Source organism: Colobus angolensis, unplaced genomic scaffold, assembly GCF_000951035.1.
Source record: "Colobus angolensis palliatus isolate OR3802 unplaced genomic scaffold, Cang.pa_1.0 Scaffold21, whole genome shotgun sequence".
NCBI classification, from domain to species: Eukaryota; Metazoa; Chordata; class Mammalia; order Primates; family Cercopithecidae; genus Colobus; species Colobus angolensis.
In genome coordinates, this window is record NW_012115266.1 from 7,889,026 (window position 1) to 7,902,359 (window position 13,334).

At 50.2% G+C, this 13,334-nt stretch overlaps 1 pseudogene across 1 annotated transcript in view; it reads right to left on the bottom strand.

Annotated features, from left to right (window-relative positions):
* Positions 1-12,500: 12,500 nt before the first annotated feature.
* Positions 12,501-13,334, bottom strand: part of LOC105512359 — a 2,929-nt pseudogene continuing 2,095 nt past the window's right edge. Inside the window, exon 2 of the transcript XR_001001833.1 lies at positions 12,501-13,267. The product of XR_001001833.1 is annotated as an uncharacterized LOC105512359 (transcript). The remainder of the gene's footprint in view (positions 13,268-13,334) is intronic.

The following is a 13,334-nucleotide window of genomic DNA, read 5'->3' on the forward strand; positions in this document are numbered from 1 at the left end:
GAGTGCAATAGCGTGATCTCAGCTCACCATAACCTCCGCCTCCTGGGTTCAAGCGATTCTCCTGCCTCAGCCTCCCAAGTAGCTGGGATTACAGGCATGCGCTACTACGCCCGGCTAATTTTGTCTTTTTAGTAGAGAAGGGGTTTCTCCATGTTGGTCAGGCTGGTCTTGAACTCCTGACCTCAGGTGATCCACCAGCCTTGGCTTCCCAAAGTGCTGGGATTACAGGCTTGAGCCACCACGCCCAGCCCCAAGGTGGTACTCTAAACAAGAAGCCTGTACCTCTTCCCCTAAGCTTTGAAATAAAAAAGTCACTTTACTTATACCAGGACCTCACTCTTGTTATTTGGACCCTACAAGTGGCAAGCAACTGAACCTGTGTTTCGGTTACAATGCTGCATGCGGAATGTGGGCAGGTTTTAACGTGTTTGCCCTGATGTGCAGTGGGGCCTCTCAAATCTGAGTGCTGGGCTCCTAGAGGTCTTCACACAGATCCACAAATAGCTCTGAACTCGGAATGGTGCAGGCCTGAGGGTCCCAGCTGAGGTCACCGTGCTCTGGTAAAATCAGACACCGCAAGCGGCAGGCAAGCAAGAGCAGAAAGCAATTGGTAAAAACTCTTCCTGTCTCCAGTGAGCCCTGGGGCCCAATGCCATTCAGAAGTGGTCATCAACTCCATTTCCTTAATTTGCTTAAACAACCATTTAGAATCAGACACTCCAAGAGGCAGTACTGGCTCAAGCGAGACCCAGTCAGATAAAGCTCAAGACCTTTTCACAGTGCTTGTGAGATGGGGCAGAGCAGGGTGTCCTAATTTTACCCCTGGAAGAAGGAAGCCTGCAACTGTGGATGCTGCTGGAAGACAGCCGGAGGATGAAGCCCTGTGGATGGGAGCAGATCTGAGAGAATCACAGAGAAACGGGGCCCAAGCCCTAATGGAACCATGTCTGAAGTCCACCTCCTCTGGGCTTTTCAACTCCACGAGCCAATAAATCCCCCTTGTTGCTTAATCTATTGTGGGTTGAGTTTTGTTGCTTGAAACCAAAATCATCCTGACTGATGTGAGACCTCCCAGCTCTGTCCTCCACCCACCCAGGGCACCATCTCAGAAGCCATGTCTCTCCAGAGTGATTTTCCCTGGAGTATTTTCACAGGGGCTGATATGGAGGCAACTACGCTCAGCCCTTCCATCTTAACACTGACAGTGATGACAGCCCATCTGAAATTCAGGACCTTTTCAGAAATATATCCTCCTTCCCTGGGAATGGCAGAGAGTAAGGGCATGCAAGAAGCCTGGCTTGGGTGGGATGTCTGTGCCAAGGACTAATCCCACAGCAAGACAGAGATGCAGCATCCAGCATTTTTATTTATTTTTTTGAGACAGAGTTTCGCTCTTTTTGCCCAGGGTGGAGTGCAATGGTGCAATCTCAGCTCACCGCAACCTCTGCCTCCTGGGTTCAAGCGATTCTCCTGCCTCAGCCTCCCGTGTAGCTGGGATTATAGGTGCATACCACCACATCTAATTTTGTATTTTTAGTAGAAACAGGGTTTCACCATGTTGGCCAGGCTGGTCTCGAACTCCTGACCTCAGGTGATCCATCCGCCTCAGCCTCCCAAAGCGCTGGGAATACAGGCGTACGCCACCATGCATCCAGCATTTTTGTTGTTCCCTCTTATTCCCTCCATGCCTTGCTAGGGATAACCTGGTAAACAAACAGAAATCTCAAATTCAATAAGCACCCATTTGATAAGCATTTACTAAACCCCCATATGGGAGCCGCCATACTAGGTCCTGGGCAAACAGTGGAATGACAAGTGGATGACAGGATGGAGCCAAAAGATCTGGACAGTGGGTAGGGACGAGGAGCGGTTAAGAGTGTGGGCTCTGGATTGGAACTGCAGGTGTGTCCTTGGGCAAGTTACTTTCTAGTTCTGTGCATCAATTTCCTCATCTGTCAAATGACGTTTGGCCTATGTAGTAAGGGGTCAAGAAGTATCTGCTTTTATTAATACGTATTAGTTTTTATTCTTACTTGATTCATTTTAAGAAAAAAGTCTGAGTCTAACGCACCCAGCTGGGTGGAGCTTGGGCCTGAGGACCCCTGCCCTTGGAGTACAGGAGTTTTAGGCTAAAGAGCTGACCAAGCTGGTTGGGCTTAAGGCAAACTCCAGAGACCAGTTCTAACTCCCGAGGCTCCCACTCCAGGCTCTTAAGGAGAAACTGCAGGACGGGCCCTCCCTTACCTGGAGTTAAGTGCAAAGAACCGTCTCTCAAGGAATGAAGAGGCAGTACTGGCTCAAGCAAGACCCAGTCAGACAAAGCTCAAGAGCTTTTCACAATGCTTGTGAGATGGGGCAGGGCAGGGGGTCCAAACTTTACCCCCTGTTTTGCCCTGCAGCAGGGCAAGGATTCTCCTTTCTCACAATGATTCAATCACATCCAACCAGAGTCTTAGCTGAGGCTCTGCCAGGTGCCAGGGCCTGGTCCCATTCCTGGGAGCAGAGATGAAGACCAGCTTCCTATGAGTCTTCTACGATGCCTTCCTACGAGCCTCCCCCGTGGTGATGCAATGGCACAGGGCCTCCTGTCAGTCAGTAAAGGAATAAACATTAGCAGGAATAAGAGTCAAGCTCTGAATCCAGGAAGACTTCTCGACAGAGGCAGGATCTGGACTGCAGCTTGGAGAAAGGGTGGGCCTTTGATAGATAAAAGTGAACAGCGAGGGGAGGAAAGACTTCAGCAAACGACAGAGGCGGGGGACCAGGGGTGCTGTGGGGCACCCCAGGGGCTGGTGTGGATGAAGCAGAGGGCCGATGGGGCCCAGAGGAAGGACACCAGAGGACAAGCCCTCAGGCAGCCCCGTGAGCCTGTTTCGCCCCCGCCAGAGAGCTGAGTCTGGCACGCAGGGGTGAGTGAAGCTCCTTTGTCCTTCTCCTCTCTCTTTCTCTGCAACCCTGCCCACGAAACCAATGATAGCTGCTTGGCACAGAGCTCCCTGTGTTTTTTCATAATCACATAACCGTATGTGAGCACTGCCAGAAGAATTTAATCTCAGGAAGCAGAGAAGCATGAGGAAAGAAGGCTGGTGTGGGAGTCAGAAGGCCTAGGTTTTGGTCCTTGGCTCAGCCACTGACTTTCCCTGTAACCGTGATCTGGTTCCCCCAATCCCTGCCCCAGATATCATTTTCTTCATGTAACCCCAAGGGCTGGCACAGAGCTGGCATTTTAAAATGTTTGAAGCCAGGTGCAGTGGCTCAGGCCTGTAATCACAAGCTTTGGGGAGGCTGAGGCAGGAGGATCTTTGGAGGTCAGGAGTTCGGGACCTGGGCAATATAGGGAGACCCCATCAAAAAATCGCTTTAATTAGCCAGGTGTGGTGGCATGCTACTCAGGTGTAATCCCAGCTACTCAGGAGGCTGAGGTGGGAGGACTACTTGAGCCCAGGAGTTAGCGGCTGCAGTGAGCTACAATTGTGCTACTGCACTCCAGCCTGGGTGACAGAGTTGAGATCCTGTCTCTATTTTTAAAATAGTTATAATAAAATAAAAACATTAGTTGAGTGATTGAAGGTATTAGAGAGTCTCAAAGGCTCCTTCCTGTCTTGAAAATTCTGTGACGCATGCAAGAATCAGTTGCCACTTAGATGATGTAAAACAGTGGTCCCAACCTTTTTGGCACCAGGGACCAGTTTTGTGGAAGACAATTTTTTCCACAGACAAGGGGTGGGGGAGGGAGATGGTTTCAGGGTGAAACTGTTCCACCTCAGATCATCAGGCATTAGTTAGGTTCTCATAAGGAGCGCACAACCTAGATCCCTGTCATGGCAGTTCACCACAGGGTTCACACTCCTACGAGAAGCTAATGCCGCTGCTGATCTGACAGGAGGCAGAGCTCGGGTAGGCAGCAGGCAGAGCTCGGAGGTAATGTTCATTCGCCCGCTGCTCACCTCCTGCTGTGCAGCCTGGTTCCTAACAGGCTACGAACTGGTACCAGTCTACGGACTGGGGGCTGGGGACCCCTGATGTAAAAGGTAAGTGGACTGAAAAATTTGTTGCAAGTAAAACAAAACATGTCTATCCCTGAATCTAGGGATGGAGGCAGTTCCCATTATAGCACATCACAGAGGTTGGAAGGAAGGAAATAGATCCCCAGAGGAAAATCTGGATCTAGTGTCCAGAAGGGAGGTAGATATTGGGAAGTAGGTATGGACCTGCAGAAATCAATTCCAGTAAAAAGCAAAAAGCAAAACATCCGGATTCCTGCCACTATACATACACACCCCTGTCCACCCACATACACACCCATGATATCAAAAGGGCAGCTGGATAGGTGAGTAAATAGTAGGAAAAAAAAGAGAGCCACTTGGTTCCATCTAATGCTTTGAAATTACAAAAGGCAGGGATGTTTGACAGGGCGTTAGAATATCATCCGTGCAGCTGGAAACAGATGAGAAAGGTAAGAGCATGTAAAGCCCCTTCCCATGGGAAGGCTCTCCTGGCTCTGACTCAGGCCGACTGGTTCCTGAGCATCAGAAGCTTTGTCAGAAAGGTGGGTGAGCCCTCCTCACAGAAAACCAAGGATGGGCTAAGGCCCCAGGGGAGGAGCTGGTGTTGCCACAGTTTGGAAGTGGGTCATCCCATGCTTCCCGGCATGTGAACAGCTTCAGCTCCAGAGGCCCCGAGATTCTTTCAGGCAAGTTTATATGGTTCTCAGATCCTACATAGGAATGAGGCACCATGAAACCCTTAGGAGAGCATCTCCCACCGCTCCCTAATATGGTGTGTCTTGTGGCTGAGCAGAGGCCCCCAACCCCTGGGAGGACCAGCCAAGCACAGTGGGAGTACTGAGGGTCTGAGGAGCCAGCTATGGTCCCTGGAAATCACATGCTCCACAAATACACTTAGCTCTCCGGTGTGGGCCTAAGGTGTGGGACTGCCCTGCTTGGAATGCCACTGGACAGCCACCAGTCTCCAGGCTGCCCAGGCATCTCCTGGGCCTGCCAGCCATTAGCACCAAGTCCAGATAACTCAAGACCAAGTCCAGTTCTCTAAGCCCTGCCATGAGATCCCCTGTGCCTTCCAAAGAACCACAAAACTCCCACCAAGCAAACAGACTTCAGTTACTAATCAAATCAGCCTATTAATTTCAAAGATCACCCATGATAACTTTGCTGCTGGTAGAAACACAGCAACTACTTTGAAAGTGCCCTCCGCCAACTCTGGTGGCTTGAAGCTGGCTGAAGTTGGGTGCTGGCTCGCCTTCAGGATTCAGGACTGTGGGAAGTGCTCTCCAGCTACAGGAATATTTCAGAAGCCTAAGCAAGTAGAATCTTGGAGCTCTTCCTTCTGCATGCCTCGAGATTAAGGGTAATGTATGTGCTGAGTTTCAGAATTGCCATCATGGCTGTGTCAGGGCATCAGATTTAGAAAACTGTGCCACAATCAGAGTCCAGGTTCCGGTCAGAGCCCTGTCTCTTACCAGCTGTGCAATCTTAGGCAAGGCCGTCTCTTAACCTCTCTGACTTCCAGTTTCCTCACTGGATAAAGGGAACCTCTGCTGCCAGCACGGGCTACCTGCCCTACTTACTCAGACGGGCTGTCAGTGTCAGCGCCAAAGGTGTTAACTTACTTTATGTAAAAAATCTCCGTTATGTTTATGGAATGACAACTCCAACAATGCACTGGCCCACTGCCAGGAAGAATAGGACATTGTTTTGTAGTAGCAAGCTGGTTTTATACCAACCCTTCTTGCCTTTCTTCCCCATTGGTCCCTAGTGACAGCCCACAGATTCCTGCAGTTGAGGAAACACTCTGTGGTCACAAAAGCAAGCCGCAGGGATTGGACCTCAGAGCCACGGAGCCTGTGACTGTGACATCGCCATCCCCGTGGCTGCGCCGGTCCCAGCCCTGACTGCCTCACAGTGTCTTCAGGTCTCTGCCTAGGAATAATCCTGAAACCCCAGAAAGACTCACTGATTCCCAGCATCTTCCATACGGGAGGCAGAAACAGCTGGTAGTCTTAATTAAGTAAACATGGAAAAACCAAACCTGGCCGGGCCCAGTGGCTCACGGAAGCATTTTGGGAGGCTGAGGTGGGCAGATTGCTTGAGGCCCGGAGTTCGAGACCAGCACGGGCAACACGGCAAAACCCTGTTCTACTGAAAATACAAAAATGAGCTGGGCATGGTGGTGTGTGCCTGTAGTCCCAGCTACTCAGGGGGCTGAGGTAGGAGAATCACTTGAACCTGGGAGGCAGAGGTTGCAGTGAGCTGAGATGGCGTCACTGCACTCCAGCCTGGGTAACAGAGCAAGACTCTGTCAAAAAAACAAAAAACCTATGAGGCACGGGGTAGTGGTGGCGCAGCCTAACACTCAGTAACAGAAAAGATGAGTAAGAGTTGGGCTAAGAGCTAAGTCCAACTTAAATCCAGCCCGTATTTGTCGGTAGTCTGGGAGCCTATGAAACTCTGAGTGCTTTGCCAGGTGCTGAGGTGGGAAAGGCAAAGGCATGGCCAAGATAAACAGGGCAGAAGTTCCCTTGCAGCGGGGGAGACGGTACGGAGCAGGTCACTGCAGTACTGCGTGGCAGTGGAGACTACGCGCTCGGAGCGCTGGAGGGCATAAAGAATGGAAATTCTCAGCTCTGCAGGGCAGTGCAGGGAGCTTCGGGAGGATATTTGAGCTGGGTCTTGAAGGCTGGGTACTTTTCATGCATAAGAGTGAGGGGCAGGCTGTCTGGGCAGGTAGACCAGCTGCGCCAAGTCCCAAGGTGTGAGAGGAACCCTGGAGGGCTAGAGAAAAGCCTGGGGGTGAGTGGCCGGGCCATACCTAGGAATTGCAATTCTATCCCAAGGGCAGTGGGGAGCACTGAAGGAGTTTTATTTTATTTTTTATTTTTTTAGAGACAAGGTTTGGCTCTGTCACCCAGGCTGGAGTGCAATGACACAATCATTGCTGACTACAGCTTCAAACTCCTGGGCTCAAGCAATCCTCCTGCCTCAGCCTCCTGAAGAGCTGGGACTATAGGCCTGTGCCATCATACCCGGCTTATTTTTGTATTTTTTTTTTTTTTTTTTTTTTGTAGAGAGGGGGACTCACTATGTTACCCAGACTGGTCTCAAACTCCTGGGCAAGCAATCTACCTGCCGTGGCCTCCGAAGTGCTGGGATTACAGGTGTGAGCCACTGTACCAGCCTCCTTTAAGAAGTTGTAACCACAAAGTGCTTATCTTTGCATTTCATAATGCTGGGACAGACGGAAAAGAGACAAGTTAGAGAGGGTGGGACTGCAGGAGGTAGTTCAGGCAGGAAATAAGGAGCCTGGGACAGTGGGAGCAGCCACAGGCTGGAGGGAGGCCTCATCCATGCTGAGGGTGAGATCTTTTGGGTCCTGACCCTCTCACAGGACACTCAGGATTTCCCTCTGCGGACGTAGGCCCCATCTGCTGGCCCAGCAAGACTCACTAGCTCTCCTGGACTGTGCCTCTTCTCTGGGGGCAGGAAGGCCCTAGCTGCTCCTTCTGACTGCCTCTTTCTGCTGCCTCCCAGCTGGGTTAGTCCCTGGCTGCTGATCTCTCAGACCCTCTTGATCCCTACTCCCTCCGCCCCGGTGCCCAAGGGACTGTGCTGTGCAGCCTTCATTCCCCTCCACCATAGTGAGTGTCTACAAGGTGAAAACTCCTGAGGCACAGTACCCATTTCCACGAGGAGGCACTCCCAGCCCCTGGCTGCCAAGGCCTCTGGCTGCTGAGGTCCCTGCCCAGACATGCAAGACATTTTTCTGTTTTTTCACCCTCCTCCCAAGGCTGCTAGCCATGGCTCCCACCTGTCACCTGCGCTGAGCTGGGCCTCCCGATTTGGCCAGGGTGAGCACAGCTGACCCTGGATGTGGTGATGTGGGGATGCCATGTGACTGGGTCCCAGCTGACAGGGTGCAATGGGAACTGTGGTGAAGAGGGTGCCCAAAGCGGGTGCTCACGGTAGCACGGGAGAGGGCTGTCTTCAGATACCGTAAATAATACAGGAATCAAAGTTCAGAGAGGCCACCTGGCCTCTTCACCGTGTGCAGATCCCAGGGGCTCACTGGGAAGGATGCAGCTGGGGACTGTTAAAGGCAAGACCCTTGATCTCCAAGAGCCGCTAGTCCAAAGGTAGAGAGCAGATGTTCTGCTGGGCATGACCATTCCAGAGAAGAGGTACAGAGCTGCAAACCGCTAGAACTGGAAGGACCCCTGGGCTGTACTAGGGTTGGGGACACAGCTTAAAGTTAAGTTCAAAGTCCAGCCAGAAGGGGTAAACACATAGCTGGGGCCCCATGCGATAAAGTCTCTGGCAGAAGTCTGGAGTGCAGTGAGGCCTGAGTTAGCATTCAAAAATGGGCCCTGCCTTCCATTCACAGTTGTCCTCAAATATCGCAGGCTGTGGCTCTCGTTAACCTTCTGGAAGCGGGGGATTCCGAATACCTAGACTCTGAATCTGAATGGCTTCAAGGGTTTTCAAGAAATGATTTAAGGACAAGCTCTGCGAGTATGATTGCATCATCCAGAAATGTACCAGAATACTGATTTAGTATGGTTTTCCTTGTTCGGAATTTCAAAACTTGAATTTCCTGCTTTACTGCACTTCAGGGGGAATCCCAGACATTTAAAACATGAGCTCTTCAGTTAAAATACCACGTAACCGATTCTCTCCCAATCCTCATCTATGTCTCCAGCCCTGAGGTTTTTCTTTGTTGCATCAGTCTGTGGAATGGTTTGGGGTCTGCCTTTTCACATAGCGTTCCTGCACACACACGTGAAACACACTTATTAAACACACTTACTGTATTTAATGGCCACGCGGGGTTCCGTCATGTGCCCTGTCCTAGTTTTCAGCTTGTGTTTCAGCCAGTGACTCTGTGGCTTTGGGCAAGCCTAACCTTCTTCTGAGGCTACAGATAAGCCTCACCTTATCTGTAAAACACGACGATTTGGAAGCTCTAACGTCCTTTCGAAGCCTTAAAATTTGTGGGGGTCTATGATTTCCTAGCTGTAGATCCCAAATTGTGACCACACACTAACAATTCCTAGAAGGGAAAGAGACTCAATATCTATTGAAAATTCCCCATACAGCGGGAAGGCACTGAGCAGGAGATAGGTAGGAAAAGTGACACCACGGCTTGCAGCAAAAACACCATCAGAGGCCCCCCTAGGTGATCTCGGACCCCTTTGCTCCCAGTCCGGCCTGTGGTCTTTGTCCCATTAGGAAATGAGGGGAAGGGGACACTCTCCCTCCCTCCCTCCCTCCCTCCACAGTGAAGCCACAGCCCTCCAGGTCTTATGACTGCTCCTCTCCTCCATGACAAAGCACTTTTTGAGCCCAAGCCCAGCGTAGCAGAATGCTGAGTCACGGTGGGACAGCAACTCTCCACCACAACCCCCACCGCCGCCCCCTCCAGCTCCAGGATGTGCTGAACCTCCAGAAACCACCGGCTTGGCTCTTCTCTCATCCGAGGTCCCTCCCACCACTCCTGGCCCTGGGAGGCGGCTGTCCTGGGAGACCAGCCAAACTCTCCGGCGCCTCCAAGTCACGAGGAGCAGGGTTGAACGAGGGTGGGGGAGGTAGAACCCTGGTCAACAAAGGTCCAAAGACCAGGCCACAGCTTCGGAAGAATCGAAAGGCTTGGAGATTGCAGTTCTGACACCTCAAGTTACCAGAAAGTAGGGGAAACAAGCAATCATATAAACACACACACACACTCACACTCCCCCACCAATAGATACCCCTTCCATTGTTCCCAGCCAGCCTCCTCCCAGTGACCTTCTACAGCACAAGCTGTCCCTCAGTCTTGCTGCGATGTTCACTGCAGCTACATGCGTGTTTAGCCAAGCATGGAGCCAACACTGATTCAGGAAACCTACTCCCTGCAGTAGACGGACCTCCCTCCGGTGGGTCCAAAACTTCATGCTGGCTTTGTCCCTCTGAACATCCCAGACATCTAGTCCAAAACCAAGCTGGCCTTCCCCCAAACCTGCATTTCCTCCTGCACTCCTTGGCTAAGGGAATGGCAGCAGCGGCCAGGACTAAATCAGAAAGCTGGGCGATCTCTTACCCACTGCCCACCCCTGGCCCCCCACTTTCGCCAATCAGTCTGTTCATTTGATCTTCTCCAGATCTGTCAAATCTGTGTTCTATTGCCTCTGCTCACTAAGAACTAAGGCTGCTGCCTCCCGACTGGTGCCCAGCCCTCTAGCCTCACTCTCATCCATCCTCCACATTCAATCATGAATCCATCTGTTCATGGAACAGATACTGGGCACCAAGTAACAAGCACCTTGCAAAAAGCTGGGAGTGCAGAGACAAGACAGAAACAATTACCTGCCTTCCAGGAGCTTACCATCTACAGCACCAGCGCAGGCAATCGAAAGGGTCTCATAAGGCCAGGCGGGGTGGGTCATGCCTGTTATCCTAGCACTTTGGGAGGTCGAGGCAGGTGGATCACTTGAGGCCAGGAGTTCGAGACCAGCCTGGCCAACACGGTGAAACCCTGTCGCTATTAAAACACAAAAATCAGCCAGGCGTGGTGGCAGGTGCCTGTAGTCCCAGCTACTTGGAAGGCTGTGGCAGAAGGATCGCTTGAACCTGGGAGGTGGAGGGTGCAGTGAGCCGAGATCAAGCCACTGCACCCCAGCCTGGGCGACAAGAGCGAAATTCTGTCTCAAAAAAAAAAGTGTGATACATATATAGTATTTCAATAAGCATACAAATATATATTACAGTTCCTAATCTTCATCACTTATATAAGTTACAAATATCAACCCAATTTGTCATCTCTGTTTTAACCTTGTTGACAACATCTTTTGTCTTACAGCTTTTCATTTTTAAGTAGGCAAATCTGCCAACTGTACTTTTATGGCTTCTGACAGCTTCAGAAGAACATTCCCTACCCCAAAATTATAGAAAAAAAATCTTCTATACATTCTCCTCAAAACTTTATACTTTTTTTAAGACTTGGATTTTTAATCTATCTGGAATGTATTTTTAAATACTGAGTGAGTCATTTTTCTCCACATGACTGTCAATTGTTTCAACATAATTTGTTAAACCCATTCTTTCTTCCCTAATTTGACACAACAGTTTAGCATATCCCAACTTCTCATACATAGGTGGGCAGGACTATTTTGTCACATTAATCTGGTCATCTCTTCCTGTGCCAGTACCATACTGCTTATAGCACTTTACTGTACTTTTATTATAGCGCTAAATGCAAATCTATCAACACACTGACTCCTCCAAATGAACTTTAGAGCCATTTTGTGAAGTTTCAAAAAAAAAAAAAAACTGTCCCAGAGACAGTAACAGCTGAGGAAAAACAAAAACAAAAAACTGACTTTTATGGAAATTGCAGTGAATTTACGTTTATTTGGGGAAAACTGACATCTTTACAAAATGAAGACTGACCAACCATTTGGGAATATGGTACCTCTTCATTTATGCTAGGCTTTTAGGATTTTTTTGGTCCAGCAGTAAGCATTTATAGTTTTCTCTATATATTTCTTGTTAACTTTACTCCAAGGTACTTTAAGCTTTTGTTGTCAATGTAACTGAAAAACATTGTTTTTTTCCATTTTTTCCCCCTATTTTCTAACTGGTGGTTACTGCTATCAAGGAAAGCTTTGGATCCTATATATGGTGACTTTGCTATACTCTTATTCTAAGAGATTTCCAGTGTAAGGTTTCTAAAAACAAAGCTAATGCGGTGTCTCTATGTTGTCTCCAGGATCAAGTTTAACCTCTTTTTATGGAACACAACCCTGCCCGACCTTGCCCCTATTCTCCATCCTATCCCGTATCCCCCAACATGCACTGTACTTTCCAGGCCAACATTCTTTCTTTCTTTCTTTGTTTTTTGACACGGAGTTTTGCTTTGTCTTCCAGGCTGGAGTGCAAAGGCGCGATCTCGGCTCACTGCAACCCCCGCCTCCCAGGTTCAAGCGATTCTCCCGCCTCAGCCTCCAGAGTAGCTAGGATTACAGGCGCATGCCACTACACCTGGCTAATTTTCGTATTTTTAGTAGAGAGGGGTTTCGCCATGTTAGTTAGCTAGGCCTATCTCCAACTCCTGACCTCAAGTGATCCGCCCGCCTTGGCCTCCCAAAGTGTTGGGATTACAGGCGTGAGCCACAGTGCCCAGCCCCAGGCAACATACTTTCTTAAGGCAGCTTGAACAGGTCATGCATTTCCACATTGCCACACCTTTGCATATGCTGTTCACTCTGCTCCAAATTCCCTTCCCTGCTTCGCTCCTGCACTTCACCTTCCTTTTAACTTTTTCTGCAAACTTAGCTTAGGGAGGGCTTCCCTGACCTCCTCCTATCCCAGACTGGGTAAGGTACTCCTGGTCTAGCAGCATCCTTCTGTTTACCTTATTCTTGTAGCTCTAGCAGCACTAAAACGTGTTTCCTGTAGGAAACATAGGTGCATTTTTTAATGAAACCGTGAAAAAGAAATCACCCTAATTCCGTCGGCAATTTGTTTTTAATATTTCAGTAGAGTTGCTTTTTTAAAATAAGGTTGGGAAGTCTAGCTTCCAGCTGCAGGTTCGTGAGCATCCTGAAATTAATAGTTCTTCCACCGATGCGTCAAAAGATGCAACAGAACAGTGGACCTCGAAGCCAGGACCTAGGTAGGGGCAGGGCCTAGCTCCAGCTCTGCCACCCATAAATTCACATCCACCCTGTGCCTGGGACTTAACTGCATGCCACCCACACTGGCCCCGCCCCTCCGGGGGTCTCTTTCACCTGTCACCCGCCATCAACCCCGTCAGCTTCTCTCCAATGACACCCCAGGGTTGTCCTACAGGGCCACCGAAGCCTGAAGCTCCTGTGAGTGCGGCTGATAAAGAGGCCATTTTGAAAAGGCCTCAGCATGGGCTTCGCCTTTAGATCCACGTCGCTTCTCCTTTCTAACCCGAGATGTGTCCCTTGGGTGCGAAGCGACTCCAGCGATTCTCTCGGAGGCCCCGGTGGCTCACTCCCAAGACCCTCTGGGGAGGCGGTCCCCATCCCTAGGGAAACCCGGCCCACCCAGCCTTTGTTGTAGAAACTGCACTCGGAGCCATATTTGCTTTCAGCCAAAGGCAGACGTGGTCGCCGGATCAGAAGGGCAGGGGCGGACCCGAAACCCGCCGTGAGCCCCACTTCTCCACCGCGCTCCTTCCTGGACTCTTGAGGAAGAGAAAGTGCGCTCGACCACCTAAGGCCCGCGTCTCCACCTTCCACCTTCTCAATCTGCAGCAAGATGTCACAAGGGCTTCCCCGCAGCTATGATTTTTAACACCATGCCCCGGGCCAGGAG